This window comes from Oncorhynchus kisutch, linkage group LG20, assembly GCF_002021735.2.
Source record: "Oncorhynchus kisutch isolate 150728-3 linkage group LG20, Okis_V2, whole genome shotgun sequence".
NCBI lineage: Eukaryota > Metazoa > Chordata > Actinopteri > Salmoniformes > Salmonidae > Oncorhynchus > Oncorhynchus kisutch.
This window is the reverse complement of record NC_034193.2, coordinates 24312411-24332273: the sequence shown is the minus strand read 5'-3', so window position 1 is coordinate 24332273 and position 19863 is coordinate 24312411. Positions and strand designations below refer to the sequence as shown.

Here is a 19863-nt window from a genome sequence, read left to right as displayed (position 1 = left end):
CAGTTCGACACATACAACAACACTGAGTTACACATGGAGTAAAACAAACATACAGTCAGTAATACAGTAGAAAATAAGTCTATATACAATGTGAGCAAATGAGGTGAGATAAGGGAGGTAAAGGGCAAAGAAAAGTCCATGGTGGCAAAGTAAATACAATATAGCAAGTAAAACACTGGAATGGTAGATTTGCAGTGGAAGAATGTGCAAAGTAGATATAGAAATAATGGGGTGCAAAGGAGCTAAATAAATAAATACAGTAGGGGGAGAGATAGTTGTTTGGGCTGGTATATGAAGACACGAAAAAAATGTATCTTCAGAGTCAGAGGTAAGACATTTGCTCTCACAAATAACTTAAGTTTGGCACCATACAAGTGCAAGACAATGGCTATATATAAGTATATATATATAAATAAATATATATATATATTTTGAATAAACAATTTGTAAATTAAATGTAAAATGCACATACTATAGCCTACTCAACTCGAATCTTTCACAAGACTATGTACTCTGACTACTGTAGCCTACATGAAGTGAGATTTTAGGCTAGTACTGTTAGCTGCTCGGATAGAGTAATCGTAGACTGGGCCAGTGAGTGCAGTACAATGTGAATAGGTAAAGTTGGTGAGGGGTTTCTGCAACTGAAGTGTCTGCCCGCACTGCTCCGCTTTTCAGTTCATTCGTCTCCGGTGCTCTCGGAGGCATTGGTCACGATTGCTCCTTTTGAAAACGTCGACAATTTGTAATTGAAATATAAACTTTGTGAAATATAAACAGTGTGACTACATGTCACTTGCTTGTTATACGTTGACGGCTCAAATCTTGATTTGTTTGAAGAGAAACACTTAAGCCGTTCGAAGACACACGGACAGTCGTGGGGAATCAGAATGTAGCCAGCTGTTTAGCCAGTAGCATGCTTTCCCAACGTGAGCCAGATGTGGAGCAAGGCTTTGAAGCTGGAAAAGAAAAATAACCAACGTGCGAGTATTTTGGGACAGAGTTTCTATCCACCCAGCAGGCAATCCCGCGTTTTTTAAAAACATTTAAATAGCTAGTTGTTCGAATATAGCAATTGATTTAATCAACTTGATGGTAAGAAGACATTTGGTTGTAAGTGGGACTTTGTTGAAAACCAAAATATGACAGTAAATCGGAGTTCCTCAATCATATTTGTTAAAGCCAAGTTGACTATTGGACAAGGTAAGACTTTTTTAAGACGGCTTTCAAGCCAGCTAGCTAACTCTCGTTACTTTGACAACATTTTAAATGTTTGCTTGCTTGCTAGCTAGCTAGCTTTCTGATATTGTTTGGTGACATTTTGTGCTGCTCGGAATTAATGATGTTAGCTTGCGCTAGATCTGTCACAGTCTCGCCCTGACCCGGGTCTGATTCCCGCATAATTTTTGATTTATAACTTTTTTGCTTAACATCAAGCTACAGTAGCTAGCTAGTTGGAGTGCTGTAGCTCCCTGACTTCTGTAGCATATATTTCATCTTATCAAGACTGACTTGTATCTGTTTAGCTAGCCTATACATACCTAACATTACCAGTGATGAATATGACTAACGTTAGCTAACAACTCATAGCTGGCTAAAACACAATGGCAAAGCATTTCAGACCCTACTAGGTCTTGGAACAAAACTTTGAAATGGATTAGACAATAAGTCACTTTCCCAAAGGAAATGTCATTGTTGAAAGTAGTTTGTAACACACACACACACACACACACACACACACACACACACACACACACACACACACACACACACACACACACACACACACACACACACACACACACACACACACACACACAGAGTCAGCAGATATTTATTCATTCACAACACCTCCAGTTAAATGAACTTGTGTGGATATGCTGTTAATGAGAGATGATACAGTGAGAAATAGTAGAATGGCAGCAATAGACTCTCAACAGGAAAAGTTCTCAAATGTGGCTGTCGCAAGACTCAGTCCTCTCTTTATTTCTTTTTCTATTCTTTCTCCTCACACTTTATTTCCACTTTCCAAAACTGTAGGCCTGTGCATTTAAACAAGAGAGTGGGAACGGGAGAGAGTAGCTGCAAGAAAGTGATATATTTGGGAGAATGGGAGAGAATTGGATTCTCGAGCATTCTACTAATGAAGCTTTACATGCAACCAAAAATATCACTATGGCTTGCAAAATCCACACTGTATCATCTAGGGCTACATTTGCAGTGCAGTAACACACCTGTTCAGTTATAAGCCTACCTTCTATCAGGACTATCATGATTTCTGTTTGTTCTCTGTTTCCAGGTATATGGGCTTTGAAGTTCCCCAATTGACCGACATCCAGAACTGAAATAGACAGGTAATAATGCCCTCACAATGTTGATATTTTTCTCCACTTTTAGTTTTATAATTATTTTAGACCAATATTCAATCGATTGCAGTAAGTACCTTTCCAAGTAGTGCTTCCAGAAGTGCGTTTGTTTTGCACTGCATTGGGATCCAGGATGAAGGGACTTGACACTTGATTAGAATTAGTCAATGTCTTCTCAGTCAGGTTTGCCTTCAGAACTAAACAGAGTAATGCCACGGGACACTTCTAAAGGCACTATCCTGATCTCCCATTGATTTAAATACCAGCCTTATTTTATTCTATCTATACTCAGGGTGCCCTTGAAAAGTCTTAAAATGTCTTAAAGGGATGATTAAGGACACCAGACTCAGGTGAACTAGTGGGTACCATTTTATGTCTCTATGTCCAGTATGAAGGAAGTTATAGGTAGTTTCGCGAGCCAATGCTAACTAGCGTTAGCACAATGACTGGAGGTCTAAGGGGACCTACTAGCTAACACTAGTTGGCATTGGCTGGAGAAACTACCTCTTATTGTCCTTACTCTAGGGAAGTAGATAAACGGCATCATTAGCAAAATCCAGAAGTATCCCTTTAAATTCAGTTTTTCGAAGGTCTTAAAAAATGTGACGGAGATGACTACAGTGTTTCCGTTATATTATGCTGCTACTAAGAGAGACAGTACAGGTGCATCAAAGCTGGGACGAGAGACTGAAAAACAGATTCCATCTCCAGGCCATCCGACTGTTAAATAGTCACCAGTAGCCTGCCTCCGCCCAGTACCTTGCCCTGAACCTTAGTTACTGTAACTAGCCGGCTACCACCCGGTTCTCTACCCTGCACCTTAGAGACTGCTACCCTATGTACATAGTCATTGAACACTGGTCACTTTAATAATGTTTCTATACTGTTTTACCCACTTCACATGTACAGTTGAAGTCGGAAGTTTACATACACCTTAGCCATTTGCATTTAAACTTAGTTTTTCCACAATTCCTAACATTTAATCCTAGTAAAAATTCCCTGTCTTAGGTGAGTTAGGAGCACCACTTTATTTTAAGAATGTGAAATGTCAGAATAATAGTAGAGAGAATGATTTATTTCAGCTTTTATTTCTTTCACCACACTCCCAGTGGGTCAGAAGTTTACATAGACTCAATTAGTATTTTTTAGCATTGCCTTTAAATTGTTTAACTTCGGTCAAACATTTCGGGTAACCTTCCAAAAGCTTCCCACAATAAGTTGGGGGTATTCTGGCCCATTCCTCCTGACAGAGCTGGTATATTTGTAGTCCTTGCTCGCACACGCTTTTTCAGTTCTGCCCACAAATGTTCTATAGGATTTAGGTCAGGGCTTTGTGATGGCCACTCCAATACCTTGACTTTGTTGTCCTTAAGCCATTTTGCCACAACTTTGGAAGTATGCTTGGGGTCATTGTCCATTTGGAAGACCCATTTGCGATTGTTCCATTGTTTCATCAGACCAGAAAACATTTCTCCAAAAAGTACGATCTTGGTCCCCATGTGCAATTGCAATTCGTAGTCGCTTTTTTATGGCGGTTTTGGAGCCGTGGCTTCTTCCTTGCTGAGCGGCCTTTCAGGTTATGTCGATATAGGACTCGTTTTACTGTGGATATAGATACTTTTGTACCTGTTTCCTCCAGCATCTTCACAGGGTCCTTTGCTGTTGTTCTGGGATTGATTTTCAGTTTTCGCACCAAAGTTCGTTCATCTCTAGGAGACAGAACGCGTCTCCTTCCTGAGCGGTATGACGGATGTGTGGTCCCATGGGGTTTATACTTGTGTACTATTGTCTGTTCAGATGAACGTGGTACCTTCAGGCATTTGGAAATTGCTCCCAAGGATAAACCAGACCTGCGGAGGTCTACAATTTTTTTTCTGAGGTCTTGGCTGATTTCTTTTGATTTTCCCATGATGTCAAGCAAAGAGGCACTGAGTTTGAAGGTAGGCCCTGAAATACATCCACAGGTACACCTCTAATTGAGTCAAATTATGTCAATTAGCCTATCAGAACCTTCTAAAGCCATGATATAATTTTCTGGAATTTTCCAAGCTGTTTAAAGGCACAGTCAACATAGTGTATATCATCTTCTGACCCATTGTAATTGTGATACAGTGAATTATAAGTGAAATAATCTGTCTGTAAACAATTGTTGGAAAATGACTTGTGTCATGCACAAAGTAGATGTCCTAATTGACTTGCCAAAACTATAGTTTGTTAACAAGAAATGTGTGGAGTGGTTGAAAATGAGTTTTAATGACTCCAACCTAAGTGTATGTAAACTTCTGACTTCAACTGTATATACTGTAATCTAATCAAGGCTCATCCTATATACTGTTGTAACACCTTTCCTTTGCTGGACACAGCTTTTCTATTCATATATATATATATATATATATATATATATATTTAGCTTTATTTTACTAGGCAAGTCAGTTAAGAACAAATTCATATTTTCAATGACGGCCTAGGAACAGTGGGTTAACTGCCTGTTCAGGGGCAGACCGACTGTCCATTTCACACCATTATATACATTCAGTGAATTCGGAAAGTATTCAGAACCCTTGACTTTTTCCACATCTGGTGACGTTACAGCTGTTCACAATACTGTTCACAATACCCCATAATGACAAATCAATACGTTTTTCAAAGTTTTTGCTAATTTATAATAAATAAATAAAAATGTAATATTACATTTACATACAATACTATTCAAAAGGTTGGACGCACCTTCTCATTCCAGGTTTATTTTTATTTTTACTATTTTCTGCATTGTAGAATAGTAGTGAAGTCATCAAAAATATGAAATAACACATATGGAATCATGTAGTAACCAAAAAAGTGTTAAACAAATCAAAATATATTTTATACTTGAGATTCTTCAAAGTAGCCACCCTTTGCCTTGATGACAGCTTTGCACACTCTTGGCATTCTCTCAACCAGCTTCACCTGGAATGGTTTTCCAACAGTCTTGAAGGAGGTCCCACATATACTGAGCACTTGTTGGCTGCTTTTCCTTCACTCTGTGGTCCAACTCATCCCAAACCATCTCAATTGGGTTAAGGTCGGGGGATTCTGGAGACCAGGTCATCTGATGCAGCACTCCATCACTCTCCTTGGTCATATAGCCATTGCACAGCCTGGAGGTGTGTTTTGGGTCACTGTCCTGTTTAAAAACAAATGATTGTCCCATTAAGCACAAACCAGATGGGATGGCGTATTGCTGCAGAATGCTGTGGTAGCCATGCTGGTTAAGTGTGCCTTGAATTCTAAATAAATCACAGTGTCACCAGTAAAGCACCATCACACCTCCTCCTCCATGCTTCATGGTGGGAACCACACGTGCGGAGATCAGCCGTTCACCTACTCTGCGTCTCACAAAGACACGGCGGTTGGAACTAAAAAGGGGTAAAAGTACCAAAAATAAAAAAAATATATAGAAACAAACACGTTTGTACGTTGTGCTGGGGACATTAAAATACCACTCTAAAATGTGCAGTTCTGTCACACAACAATGCCACAGATTCCTCAAATTTTGAGGGAGTGTGCAATTGGCATGCTGACTGCAGGAATGTCCACTGAGAATGTGTACATTTTTCTACCATAAGCCTCCTCCAATGTCATTTTAGAGAATTTGGCAGTAAGTCCAACCAACCTCACAACCGCAGACCACGTGTAACCACGCCAGCCCAGGACCTCCACATCCGGTTTCTTCACCCACGGGATAATCTGATTCCAGCCACCCGGACAGCTAATGAAACTGAGGACTATTTCTGTAAAGCCCTTTTGTGAGGAAAAACTCATTCTGATTACCTAAACCTGGCTCCCCAGTGGGTGGGCCTATGCCCTCCCAGGCCAACCCTTGGCTGCGCCCCTGCCCATCATGTGAAGTCCATAGATTAGGGCCTAATTAATTAATTTCAATTGACTGATTTCCTTTATATGAACGGTAACTCAGTAAAATCATTGAAATTGTTGCATTTCGCATTTGACATTTTTGTTCAGTATAGTATTGGTATTGAAGCCGAAATTTGGAACACTTAGCGTTTGTGATCTAGCTAATGATTAGCCTAAACAAATGCAGATGGGCAACCCCATGCTTCAGCCATCTATAACCTAGCCACTATGCTACTACATCCTTTAGGCTACAGGAGAATGCTCATTGCTAAAAAGCACACCTGCCTGACAATATGAACCATGTAGGCTATAGCTCTTGGTGAAAGAGCCAGCCCTAAAAAATACGACTTTTTGCCAACATGGGCTCATTTCTGGAGGGGAAAATGAGCAGTTGTGTGGCACACTATTGTGGAAATTCTGCCACCACAACACGCCGCCCTCAAAATTAGTATTTAAATTACATTTCAAGTGGCATAAAAAGGTCTTAAATCCAACTTCATGGAACCTGCACATACCCTGATACTGTATTATTATTTAGCTAGCATCTCCTCTTGGATATGTTATGCGGTATACAAAGACAAAACAATAACCAGGGCTGGAAACACTTTACAATAAAAATACTTCAGTTAAGCAGGTCTCTGGCCACAGTTAGTAACTCATTTTGGCATGGATGGAATCTGTCCTGCTTGAATATTGGCAGAGGGACATCGCTTCAATTCATGCTCTCTTCTTCGGTCTATAGACAAAAAAAAAGTCTTACGTTTAAATTTGCATCTGTGTTTTGTTCCCCTATTGTCTCCTGGGCCTTAGTGAATCCCAATGACATGTAAGATTACAAATCCTGTCGTTCGCTATGTAAACAGTGGCGGCTCGCCACAGCCATTCGAGCTCGTCAGAACGGCCCACCGCATCATCTAGCTCCCAACGGCCCCCTCGAAATAGAGTGACTGACTCCTTTTTCTTCAGAGACATATTTAGATTAAGTCACATTTATGGTCTGCACCATAATACATGGTTAGGCTGTTTTGATCACAAGACGACAACAAAAACTCACCATATGTACTGTGACCTCCATGACATGGTGGAAGGGAAATACTTACCCTAAACTTTCGGCCCTAGTTTATATTTACTTTCTGTTTTAGCTACTGTTTTCGACCATTTATTTTGGGTGGATGGTTTAAATCGGGTGGGAAATCTTAACCTCATAACCTGTGTGGTGGATGCAGGCTTTTGTTCCTGCCAAGCAGTGATTCTGCTTATCAACTTAACACTGTCTTCCATCTTGGTAAGATTGCCCCAAACCTGGTTTAAATGAAGCAAGCCCAATCTTTAATTGAGGGAAAATGTAATGTATGAAACTCAGTGTCTGTGTCTGACCATATGTGTGCGACTCTGTCAATGATGTTTCTGAGAACATGATAAATTCTCTGTCCCTCTTTCGTCATCCCTCTGTCTTTATGCTTTCTTTATCCTCCACCAGCGGGGACTTGGCCCCCAGACAACAGCTCCTTTCATCCCTCTCTCACTCCCCACAGCCTGCTCTCCAGTTGGGCACCAGCCCGTCAGTCCTGCCCTTGTTCCATAGGGGAAGGCTGTAGCCCAGCTGGGCCACACCCCGCTTAATTATGGTGAGTTGTACAATATGTCCCAGAGAGAAATCTCTCTAGAGAAACGGCACAGAAAATAAACACACGAAGTGGAATTCAAATAATTGAACCGACACCGGCCTATTAGTTATTTACAAAACTAAAATAAACCGGCATTTAGGTTAATCGCTCATGACTAGGCACTTCAGATCTTCAGTGGTGGACTGAGTCATCCCTGCCCCCGACCCTAGCCTTGGCCCGTTTGCTTTTTTTAGCCGGAGCACTTGCCCTTGCGCTAGATCTGTCACAGTCTCTCGCCCTGACCCTGGTATGATTCTTGCCCTTGTTCTGGTCTAGTTTGCACCCTGGCTCTAGCCTTGTCCCTGCTCTTTACCCTGGGCTCCTGGCCCTAGCCTGACCATCGTCATGGTCTTGTTCTGACTCTGACCCTACCTGTAGTTTAGGTTCAGGGATAAGTTACTGCAAACCACACAGCCAGACCTAAAAGCACCTTACAGGCATCCCAGCGTGTCCCACATTCTTTCCTTCCAGAACAGCAGGGCATTGGGATCATTGCAAAAGGAACATCAGAAGTAGGCTTGGGCGGTATCCAGATTTTACATCCTTCTCTTATCCCTGGATTTACGGTATTACCGGCATAGCACACAAGGGGGTTCTAAAAACGCAAGAAAAGCCCAATGGGAGTCTATTACCAGAATGCTAACAAAATCAAAACCAACTAATAGCGAAATCATATAGACTCTGTTAGCTAAATGCTAATGAGCGAAAACTAACATAAACTAGGTGCAATGATAGGCAAATCCAGTTTATAAAGTTATACAAGCATAGCTAGTAGCTACCGAATGTCATTTTCATTGAGTGGACATTTACAAGCGAAAGTGACCCGAGGGGAGGAGAACAGAGAATTTGTTCTTAACTGACTTGCCTATTTAAGTAAATGTTATATAAAATAAAAAATAAAATAAATATAAGGAAGGCTGCTTTTTATATGAGAGCACTGGCTGCCAGACCCCCCCCCCCCCCATGTCTTTGTTGAAGTCTTACACAAGTTGAAATGAGGGTCTTACTAAAGTCATAGCCTTCAGCGAAAGGCTATCTCTCCTTTTTCCTCTCTCTTGCCATACTTCGAAGCTGTGTTACAAAATATAGACCTTTTATAACTCTTCTCATGATTTTGCTGGTGCATGCAAGTATCCCATAAATGCGCAATGGCTTTTAGCCGGTCAAAATCATGGTATCTGGGATAAATAAAAAACACTGTCTTCTTGCTTTGCAAGAACGTAAAGCTGATTTTGTGCGTTCAATAAAATGTTTATACCGAGAGTGAAAAAACCCTTAGGCTAGCTGCGAGAGGAATGTTGTTGACTTACCCTGGAAATCCCATTACAGGCTTTAATTCCTTACTGTACCTATTTAAAGTACAGTACAATTTAACCAGCACCATCATGAAGTAACACTGAATCAACATTTCACTGTAACGTCCAGATTTTCTCTGCCACTCACAAATCATTGCCCTCCTTTGGCTTATGCACTCTGCTGGATCTCTGTGGCTTCAAATGAGTCAGCTGAAGCCCTGCTGTGTTGCACTGTCATGAAAGTAGACAAACGGGACCAAAAAGAGGAGTATTCGACAGATCTGGAGTAGTACCCACTCCATCCAGGGGTCTTGTCCTATCGCCCCTTAACCCCTTCTTTAGGAGCAAATGGCTGAAGTGCCTCACTCTGCAAACCATAAGAAACCGTTCGCCTTTCCTCTCAAAGTTTGGGGTCGTCTTAGAGAGGCACACACCGCACTGGGTTTCTTTTTCAAGTACCGAACCACAAATAGCTATTTTACTCGAGCTGCAGGAAGCTGGAGGCTGCTGTTGTGGGGCTTTGAGACATGGCACCGGGATGGGAAGGTGCGCTGTACTCTCCCGGTAACAATTTGAGTATATACAGCATCCACCAGTGCTCCGACCTCGCAACCAAGCCACAAAGACTTTGACTGGCAGATTAGGATCAGACAGAATGTTGTGGAAGAATTTCTTCGAGACCCCAGAAATGATTTGAAATAGAGACTAGCTGTAAAATGCATTACTGCCACAAACGGATAATAATAGATATTATACCATCCGTCCCTACAGCACACTCCTTAAGGACAGCAGAGTCTCCGGTGTTCAGTTAGTGGATGTATTACCGTTTAGAAACCTGGGAAGGAATCAATGTCAAACATTCGATCAAGTATTAAGGCACAGTATCAACACTGTAGCCCTTGAACACTGTACTCTATCTTTTGATTGATCACTCAAATGATGCTGTTATTTAACTTCAGCATGGTGGCGGATTTAGGAACAGTGTTAAATCTCCACACCGAGCCACCTCATCTTTATTTTTCTGACTTCAAACTGTGGTACCATTGACTGTATCCAATCCCGCAAACCAACTTTTGTCGCCCTCTCTGAATTCTCTCGCAAAGTGTGTTTGTTGAGTACACCAAGTACAAAATGAGAGAGAGGAGTAAGAGGTTTCAGTGAGGACATGCTTAGTGAGTGGACCGGGGAGATAAAAGGGAATAACTTTCCATAGATCTGTCCTCTGGAATGTAGTTCTGTTCAAAGGGCTCAATGGTGACCCTGTTTCAGACCATGGATAGAATGCCATGACTATTGTTCCTGCTCATGTCACCCATGCTGTTTGTGTGTGTGCGTTCGTGTGTGTGTGTGCGGTGTGTGTGTGTGTTAGTGTCATGAAATCCACATGGTCCCAGTTTTTCCAGATCTTCATTTCCGCTCCCTTTGGCGATATACAGTAGAGCTTTATTTGGTTGCCAGATTTTGGCCTGTACGGCATTGGTTTGGTTCAACCTGAAGTATCTGGGTGAGAGGCTTAATCTATAATATACATTACTTACTGCTAACCATTCAATTAAGCCTCTTTAACCTCTGTTTGTGACATTTGCTGTAAATGTACATCTGTTCAACACTGATACTACATAGTCATGTATCAACCAAACCACATCATTAGAATCTACCATTAGTGAAGTTCAGAACGAGAAAATAACCTTCAGACGGGCTAAAAAGGAAGTAGATTTAGCCTTTAGTACCCTACAAAATGGGGCATGTTCAGTGAAGGCTTTGCTTGGATTTTCCCCACAAACGCTCCAGTTCTGTTGCACCTCTACCAGATGTTCTTCTGACGTTCAATCTCAAAGAGAAAGCAGAGGGGATGGGAGATTGGAGGCATGGCGAAATACCAGAGCACCTTACTATCACAGACATCTGTGTTTTAAGAGTCTTTGGTTATTATTATTGTGCGGCAGCAGCAGCCTAGATGATGGTGACCCAAGCCAGATGTGAAGGGTTGCACTGGACAATATCTCTTTCCTGACGTTGTAGAAAAGGTGTGTGTGTGTGGCCTAGACTTTTGGAGTCCGCTGTCCACACTCATTCAGACAAAGTCACACACATACACACACTCCTTGTGGGAACCCGAACGCACCCAGTCTGTGCCCCGAACACATGGGACGTTACACAACCCGGCCAGATGGTGCGTTTTTGGCAGGCGGCGTGACTGTTAATGAGACAGGTCATTATAGCGCCCAGGCCCCCATTCATTTCTTTCAGGGTTTAGGTACCATAGACCGCATGAAATAGCAACTAGCCAAGTGTGGTCAGACGAGATCAAAAATGCAAGTGGATCAAAAGCCAATGTTTGTTTATCCAATGCAAAACAACGCGTAGGATAGATCTTTTTCACCATGTGCTCGTTGTAATAATTCCAGATTACTGTTTATGCAGGGCCACACATAGCAGTTGTTCAAGGGAAGGATAGATCTTTTTCACCATGTGCTCGTTGTAATAATTCCAGATTATTGTTTGTGCAGGGCCACACATAGCAGTTGTTCAAGGGACGGGTCAAGTGTATCCTCAAGCATGGCCCTTTTCCTCTTTGTCTGTCTCTCTATTCCTATCCATCTCACTCATTCTCTTTCTCCCCCAGCACAGGCAAGTCAAGGGTACTCACATGTGACACCATATGAGACTAGACTCTGGAAGGGGGGACACATGAAAACACACACACAATCTCCTCATAACTCAGGACCCTCTCAGTATTCCCGCCTTGCTTCAATGACTCAGGGAGACTTCGTTGGCACTTAAGCAGCCGGCCAGGGAGAGATGGATGGAGACAGTGAAGTTGGAGGTCGCTTAGGGTTAGCCCAGTAGGTCCGTGGAGTAGGACACGAAAACCTGTGCAAGCCGTTAGTGAGCTAGCATAAGGCTAACCGTAACCCACTTCTCCCTCTTGCAGCTGAGTGTGCAAGCTAACTACTCAAGCCTCCATAGTGTCGACTGTTGTTGTGTTTGCTCCTGCTGCTACTCCACACAGCGAGTGTGTTTTTGCCTCAAGCAACACTTCACCTCAGCCTACACTAACTCGAGTCGCTAATTGCAGCACACAGAAGTGTGTTAGGATGCGGCCAAGCTATATTTAAAAGGAAAAACGATGCGCACTCGTGTTTTAATTCAATTATCACGAAGGGGAAGAAACGCTCATTCTGTCGGTTTTTTCTTCTCTCGTATTTGCTCGTGGGCACGACTAACTGTTCCCTTGATGAGGCTTTCTGGGTTTCGTGGATGTTGTTTGGACAAAGCGACTGATGTCATTTTAGCACTAACGACTGGAGATGAATTAGGGACTTCACAATGAAAAGATTAACCATTCAAGATATAATTTGACTTAACACAAAATAGAAAGCCTATCATTTTCCAAATTATCCCTGAAAGATAAACAAAAACAGTGAGGATAGATATAGTTTCCGTGTGAGGTGAGAGAAGATAATAATATCAAGACAAACAAAAAAAAGACTAAATTAGCCCTTTGGTGATTGTTAACGTGTTTGTGGACAGTTTCTTCAGGCCCCAAAGTACTCCCAGGTTGCTTATTTGTGTCGTGTTAAATCTGCACTCAAATGAAAAATGTACAGCGTAAACAGTATCAAGATAGAAACCCATTCAGTATGTCAAAGTGTGTTACTGTACCCTGTAAATTCCTCAATTGAAAGGCACTCCATGAGATGTCTGAAAGTAAATCATTAAAGTGCTATACTCTTTGTGCTAATGCGCTTACCATTATGAACAAGTACATGTAGGTAATGGGGCTACCACAGTCAATCATAGTTTCCATTAAATGCATGACTCGGGTGTGAATCCTATAGGGATTGTAGGCATTTAGACGGATGCCCCTTATAGGGGTTTGAAGGCAGATTCCAAATGCCACGGTGCATATGGGCTTAAAAAGGTCTCGCCATTTCCAATTTAGTTTAGAAATAATTGAATAGCCAGGCCTTTCGTGTTTTGAGAAGGGAAGGATTTCAGATAATTATCCATATTCATCCAATGTTCTACCTAACCACCACCACTGCTCCCCTTGCTTGGCCAGTTATCTTTACCCCACTTCTACCCCTACCTAACCACAACCACAAACTAACAGTAATTCTTAAGATTGACAATGAAAGCTAGCTTAAATTTGTCCAACATTACATTAGCTTGCTGGCTGAGCTAGTCACGCTTCATATAAAACGAATGGGATGCTGCTAACCAACCAACCAGCTAGCTTGTGCTGCGCACACATTGCTGAATACATCCACAAAAAAGCAAATAGTCTGGGTAGCCAATTGACTAGATGTTCAGGAGTCTTATGGCTTGGGGGTAGAAGCTGTTTAGAAGCCTCTTGGACCTAGACTTGGCTCTCCGGTACCGCTTGCCGTGCAGTAGCAGAGAGAAGATGACTAGGGTGGCTGGAGTCTTTGACATTTTTGAGGGCCTTCCTCTGACACCGCCTGGTATAGAGGTCCTGGATGGCAGGAGGCTTGGCCCCAGTGATGTACTGGGCTGTTCGCACTACCCTCTGTAATGCCTTGCGGTTGGAAGCCGGGCAGTTACCATACCGGGCAGTGTTGCAACCAGTTAGGATGCTCTCTATGGTGCAGCTGTAGAACCTTTTGAGGATCTGAGGACCCATGCCAAATCTTTTCAGTCTCCTGAGAGGGAATAAGTTTTGTCGTGCCCTCTTCACGACTGTCTTGTTGTGCATGGACCATGTTAGTTTGTTGATGATGTGGACACCAAGGACCTTGAAGCTCTCAACCTGCTCCACTGCAGCCCCGTCGATGAGAATGGGGGTGTGCTCGGTCCTCTTTTTCCTGTAGTCCACAATCATCTCCTTTGTCTTGATCACGTTGAGAGAGTTGTTGTCCTGGCACCACACGGTGCCACACTATGGTGTTGAACGCTGAGCTGTCGTCGATGAACAGCATTCTCACACAGGTGTTCCTTTTGTCCAGGTGGGAAAGGGCAGTGTGCAATAGAGATTGCATCATCTGTGGATCTTTAAATTTTGTATTTACCTTTATTTAACTAGTAGGCAAGTCAGTTAAGAACAAATTTTTATTTTCAATGACGGCCTAGGAACAGTGGGTTAACTGCCTGTTCAGGGACAGAACGACAGATTTGTACCTTGTCAGCTCGGGGATTCAAACTTGCAACCTTTCAGTTACTAGTCCAACGCTCTAACCACTAGACTACCCTGCCGCCCCTGTTGGTGCGGTATGCAAATTGGAGTGGGTCTAGGGTTCGTGGATGATGGTGTTGATGTGAGCCATGACCAGTGCTACGGGTCGGTAGTCATTTAGGCAGGTTACCTTAGTGTTCTTGGGCATAGGGACTATGGTGGTCTGCTTAAAACATGCTGGTATTACAGACTCAGACAGGGAGAGGGTGAAAATGTCAGTGAAGACACTTGCCAGTTGGTCAGCACATGCTCGCAGTACATATCTTGGTAATCTGTCTGGCCCTGCGGCCTTGTGAATGTTGACCTGTTTAAAGGTCTTACTCACGTCGGCTGCGGAGAGCGTGATCACTCTGTCTTCCAGAACAACTGGTGCTCTCATACATGTTTCAGTGTTATTTGCCTCGAAGCGAGAATAGAAGGAGTTTAGCTCGTCTGGTAGGCTCGTCTGGTAGGCTCATGTCACTGGGCAGCTCTCGGCTGTGCTTCCCTTTGTAGCCTGTAATGGTTTGCAAGCCCTGCCACATCCGACGAGCGTCGGAGCCGGTGTAGTATGACTCGATCTTAGTCCTGTATTGATGCTTTGCCTGTTTGATGGTTCGTCGGAGGGCGTAGCGGGGTTTCTTATAAGCTTCCGGGTTAGAGTCCCGCTCCTTGAAAGCGGCAGCTCTCGCCTTTAGCTCAGTGCGGATGCTGCCTGTAATCCATGGCTTCTGGTTGGGGTATGTACGTACGGTCACTGGGGACGACATCATCGATACCCTTATTGATGAAGCAAATGACTGATGTGGTGTATTCCTCAATGTCATCTGAAGAATCCCGGAACATGTTCCAGTCTGTGATAGCAAAACAGTCCTGTAGTTTAGCATTTGCTTCCTCTGACAATTTGTTTATTGATCTCGCCAAATGTGCTTCCTCTGACAATTTTAGCTTGTAAGCTGGAATCAGAAGGATAGAATTGTGGAATTGTGGTCAGATTTGCCAAATGGAGGTTTAGGGAGAGCTTTGAATGTGTCTCTGTGTGTGGAGTAAAGGTGGTCCAGAGTTTTTTTCCCTCTGGTTGCACATTTAACATGCTGATAGAAATTTGGTTTCTCTGCATTAAAGTCCCCGGCTACTAGATTCGCCGCCTCTGGGTGAGCGTTTTCTTGTTTTCTTATGGCGGAATACAGCTCATTCAATGCTGTCTTAGTGCCAGGCTCTAACTGTGGTGGTGTGTAAACAGCTACAAAGAATATAGATGAAAACTCTCTCGGTAGGTATTGTGGTCTACAGCTTATCATGAGATACTCTACCTCAGGCGAGCAATAGCTCGAGACTTCTGACAGCCGATGTGCTTGCACATAATTTGTTCTTTTTTCTGACAATCGCAAATAATTAAATCACTGTCACAACGTGTAATAATTTAGCTCACTAAATGTCTATTTCACAGAGAATCAATGGGATAGTAGTGATATCATAAATTAGGGAACTATGTTTTCATTTTTGAATGGCAGATGCTCGGGAATCCTACAGGACAGATGAGGGATGAGCATTATATCAAAATAAAATATCAAAATATCGACAGGACAATTCATTTATTTTTGTTGATTGATAATTGTTTTACGGTTTTTAATTCTCTCTTTGTAACATAAGTCTATTTCCTGGCTATGGTTCCGCTCTGTTTGTTTGGGTATGTTTACACTTCTAGTATGTTTGCCCACTTTGGTTCACCCGTTATGTGGGCTTTTGTATTTGTTTTTGGCTGCTCACCTCTATTGTGTTCCATAACTTTGCTATGGTGTTTGCGATTTTTAAACATATCTGACCATTTGCCATTGCTGTGGATAGCCAACCAAGACAATTGGTTTACTTTGAACATCATGTTGTTATAGTAGGCAATTTATTCTGGCCACCTAAAAATGGAAGGGGAAAACCCACTGGTTTCCTGTGAACATTGAGGGAGCGTCATCACACAAACAAGTTTTGTTCTTCTCTCCTCATGGGGACCTGACATATATTTCCATTAAAAATCTAAATTTCCCTAACCCCTTAACCTAACCCTAACCTTAACCCGTAAACCAAACTATAAACAAAACTCCTAACCCTAAACCTAACCATTAAGCCCTTACCCCAACCCCAATTGTAACCCTAACCCCTAAACTTAAAATAATCCTTTGTCCTTGTGGGGACTTTTGGGGATTTTAGGTCCCCACAAGGACCGAAGAACCCTCCCCCCCCACACACACACACACATACACTCTTCACTTTGACTGTTGTTTTACGTGTGGGCAGGGTAAGGTCATTTAGGCCATCCAGCCACGCCTGAAGACTTCCCTTCACTAGCATTCACGTCACCACTCCCCAGTTTACCCTCGTCAAGATCCTGTACATTAAAATATAAAGAATCAAGAAAATAGAAAATGGAAACCCCAAAAAACCCACTTATCTGAAACCAAATTGGTACATAAATTGTGTAAAAGTAGAATAAGGGAATATATAGAAACAAATAATGCCTACACACTACACTGTATGTAGTTTTTTACAGAAGTGTAAAAAGCCACTCCTGTAAACCAACACAGTAACTTCTCTTTCTTCCTCACTTATCTTGCTCCTGACTATGTATACAATAGCACTGGTGAGGTCCTTTTCAATACATGCCTCCACTCTATATAGGGGGGGAGGGGTGACACTGAAAAATATACTGTGGCTTGTGGAAGGATCATGTGTGTGTGTGATTCTGATTCCTTTATACTACTCTACCCTGTGGACATGAAATAATAGCAATTATGGTTAAGCATTCCTTGGTTATCATTACTCTTCCATTTGTTTACTGTAGTGTGTGTTTAGACATTAGCAGGAAGGTCATACTATTAAAAGGCAACAAGGAAAAACTTGTGTTGTTATTGGGATGAACACACCGTGTGAGACAATGACAGGGCATATGTATGCCTGTGTTGTGTTATTGAAGTGTGTGTACATGAAGTGAGTTTGTGTCTGACTGTGTGTCTGAGTGTGTGCTGTGTGTCCCAGATACATTCCTCAGTAAAGTACATTTGAAGATCAATCCAAGCCGTGTGTTTTCACTTTAGGTCTGGCTAAAGAAGTATGTACATGCTCCTTTCCCTTAGCTGCCAGAGAGGAGAGAAAAGCACTGTCAGAACGTACAAGAGGAGAAGGATGTCTTAACCTTTAGTTATATGTGTGTGTTTGTGTGTGTGTTATTCTGATTCCTTATACTGCGCTCTCCTGTGGACATTTTGTAACAATAGCAATTACGGTTAACCATTCCTTGGTTATCATTGCTTTTCCGTTTGTTTACTTGTAGTGTGTGTTTAAACATCAGCAGGAGGGTCATACTATTAAAGACCTGCTGTTTTCAACTCTCTAGAGACAGCAGGAGAAGGTAGAATTAATCTGAATGATCGGCTATGAAAAGCCAACTGACATTTACTCCTAGCTTATTGATAACCGTGATCATTTTTGTCACTATAAACATGATATGAAATTTTCATACCACTTAATCTCTAATTGTCCCTGTAAAATGTATATAGTATGTATAAACTCGAAGTATTGTGACATTTAGGAGTATTCCACCTCAGTCATTGGCTTCATCAAAATGTGCATCAACAACGTCGTCCCCACAGTGACTGTACGTACATATCTCAACCAGAAGCCATGGATTACAGGCAACATCCACATCGAGCTAAAGGCCGGAGCTGCCGCTTTCAAGGAGCGGGACACTAACCCGGAAGCTTTTAAGAAATCCCGCTATGCCCTCAGACGAACAATCAAACAAGCAAAGCGTCATTACAGGATTAAGATTGAATCCTACTACACCGGCTCTGACACTCGTTGGATGTGGCAGGTATGGAAAAAAATTATGGACATACAAAGTGACTGCTGCTACTCACTGTTTATTATCTATGCATAGTCACTGCACCCCTACTTACATGTACAAATTACGTCGACTAACCTGTACATCCGCACATTGACTCGGTATCTCTACGTACATGTACAAATTACCTCGACTAACCTGTACCTCCGCACATTGACTCTGTATCTCTACGTACATGTACAAATTACCTCGACTAACCTGTACCTCCGCACATTGACTCGGTATCGCTACGTACATGTACAAATTACGTCGACTAACCTGTACCTCCGCACATTGACTTGTTATCGGTACCCCCCTGTATATAGCTTTGTTATTGTTACATTATTGTGTTACTTTTTTATTATTTTTTACTTTAGTTTATTTGGTAAATATTTTCTTAACTCTTTCTTGAACTGCACTGTTGGTTGAGCGCTTGTAAGTAAACATTTCACGGTAAGGTCTACCCAAGGAGGCCGAGATACAAAAATAATATAATGAATTTAATCCATGCTCGAAAGAATACAAAAAGTGAAAGTGCAAGGTGCTATATAAAATGTAAAAAGAAAGTAGAGCATATCTTTCGGGCCTTATGTTTTCATCAGTACTGTACAAACAAATGAAGGGTCATCAAATCAAATCAAATTTGATTTGTCACATACACATGGTTAGTAGATGTTAATGCGAGTGTAGCAAAATGCTTGTGTTTCTAGTTCCGACAATGCAGTAATAACCAACGAGTAATCTAACCTAACAATTCCACAACCACTACCTTATACACACAAGTGTAAAGGGATAAGGAATATGTACATACAGATATATGAATGAGTGATGGTACAGAACGGCATAGGCAAGATGCAGTAGATGGTATCGAGTACAGTATATACATATGAGATGAGTAATGTAGGGTATGTAAACATAAAAGTGGCATAGTTTAAAGTGGCTAGTGATACATTTATTACATAAAGATGGCAAGATGAAGTAGATGATATAGAGTACAGTAAATATATATACATATGAGATGAGTAATGTAGGGTATGTAAACATTATATTAAGTGGCATTGTTTAATGTGGCTAGTGATACAGTTTTTCCATCAATATCCATTATTAAAGTGGCTGGAGTTGAGTCTGTATGTTGGCAGCAGCTACTCAATGTTAGTGGTGGCTGTTTAACAGTCTGATGGCCTTGAGATAGAAGCTGTTTTTCAGTCTCTCGGTCCCTGCTTTGATGCACCTGTACTGACCTCGCCTTCTGGATGATAGCGGAGTGAGCAGGCAGTGGCTTGGGTGGTTGTTTTCCTTGATGATCTTTATGGCCTTCCTGTGACATCGGGTGGTGTAGGTATCCTGGAGGGCAGGTAGTTTGCCCCCGGTGATGCGATGTGCAGACCTCACTACCCTCTGGAGAGCCTTACGGTTGTGGGAGGAGCAGTTGCCGTACCAGGCGGTGATACAGCCCGACAGGATGCTCTTGATTGTGCATCTGTAGAAGTTTGTGAGTGCTTTTGGTGACAAGCCAAATTTCTTCAGCCTCTTGAGGTTGAAGAGGCACTGCTGCGCCTTCTTCACAACGCTGTCTGTGTGGATGGACCAA

General features: G+C 42.2%; 1 protein-coding gene across 2 annotated transcripts in view; it reads left to right on the top strand.

Moving 5' to 3' along the window:
• Positions 1-573: 573 nt before the first annotated feature.
• Positions 574-19863, top strand: part of LOC109865200 (gap junction gamma-1 protein) — a 42157-nt gene continuing 22867 nt past the window's right edge. The window contains exons 1-3 of one of the 2 annotated variants that reach the window (XM_031799909.1): positions 574-1203; positions 2300-2354; positions 7741-7888. The gene's annotated coding sequence lies outside the window, so the exon portion shown is untranslated. The remainder of the gene's footprint in view (positions 1204-2299; positions 2355-7740; positions 7889-19863) is intronic. The other variant, XM_020453309.2, reaches the window with a different exon arrangement.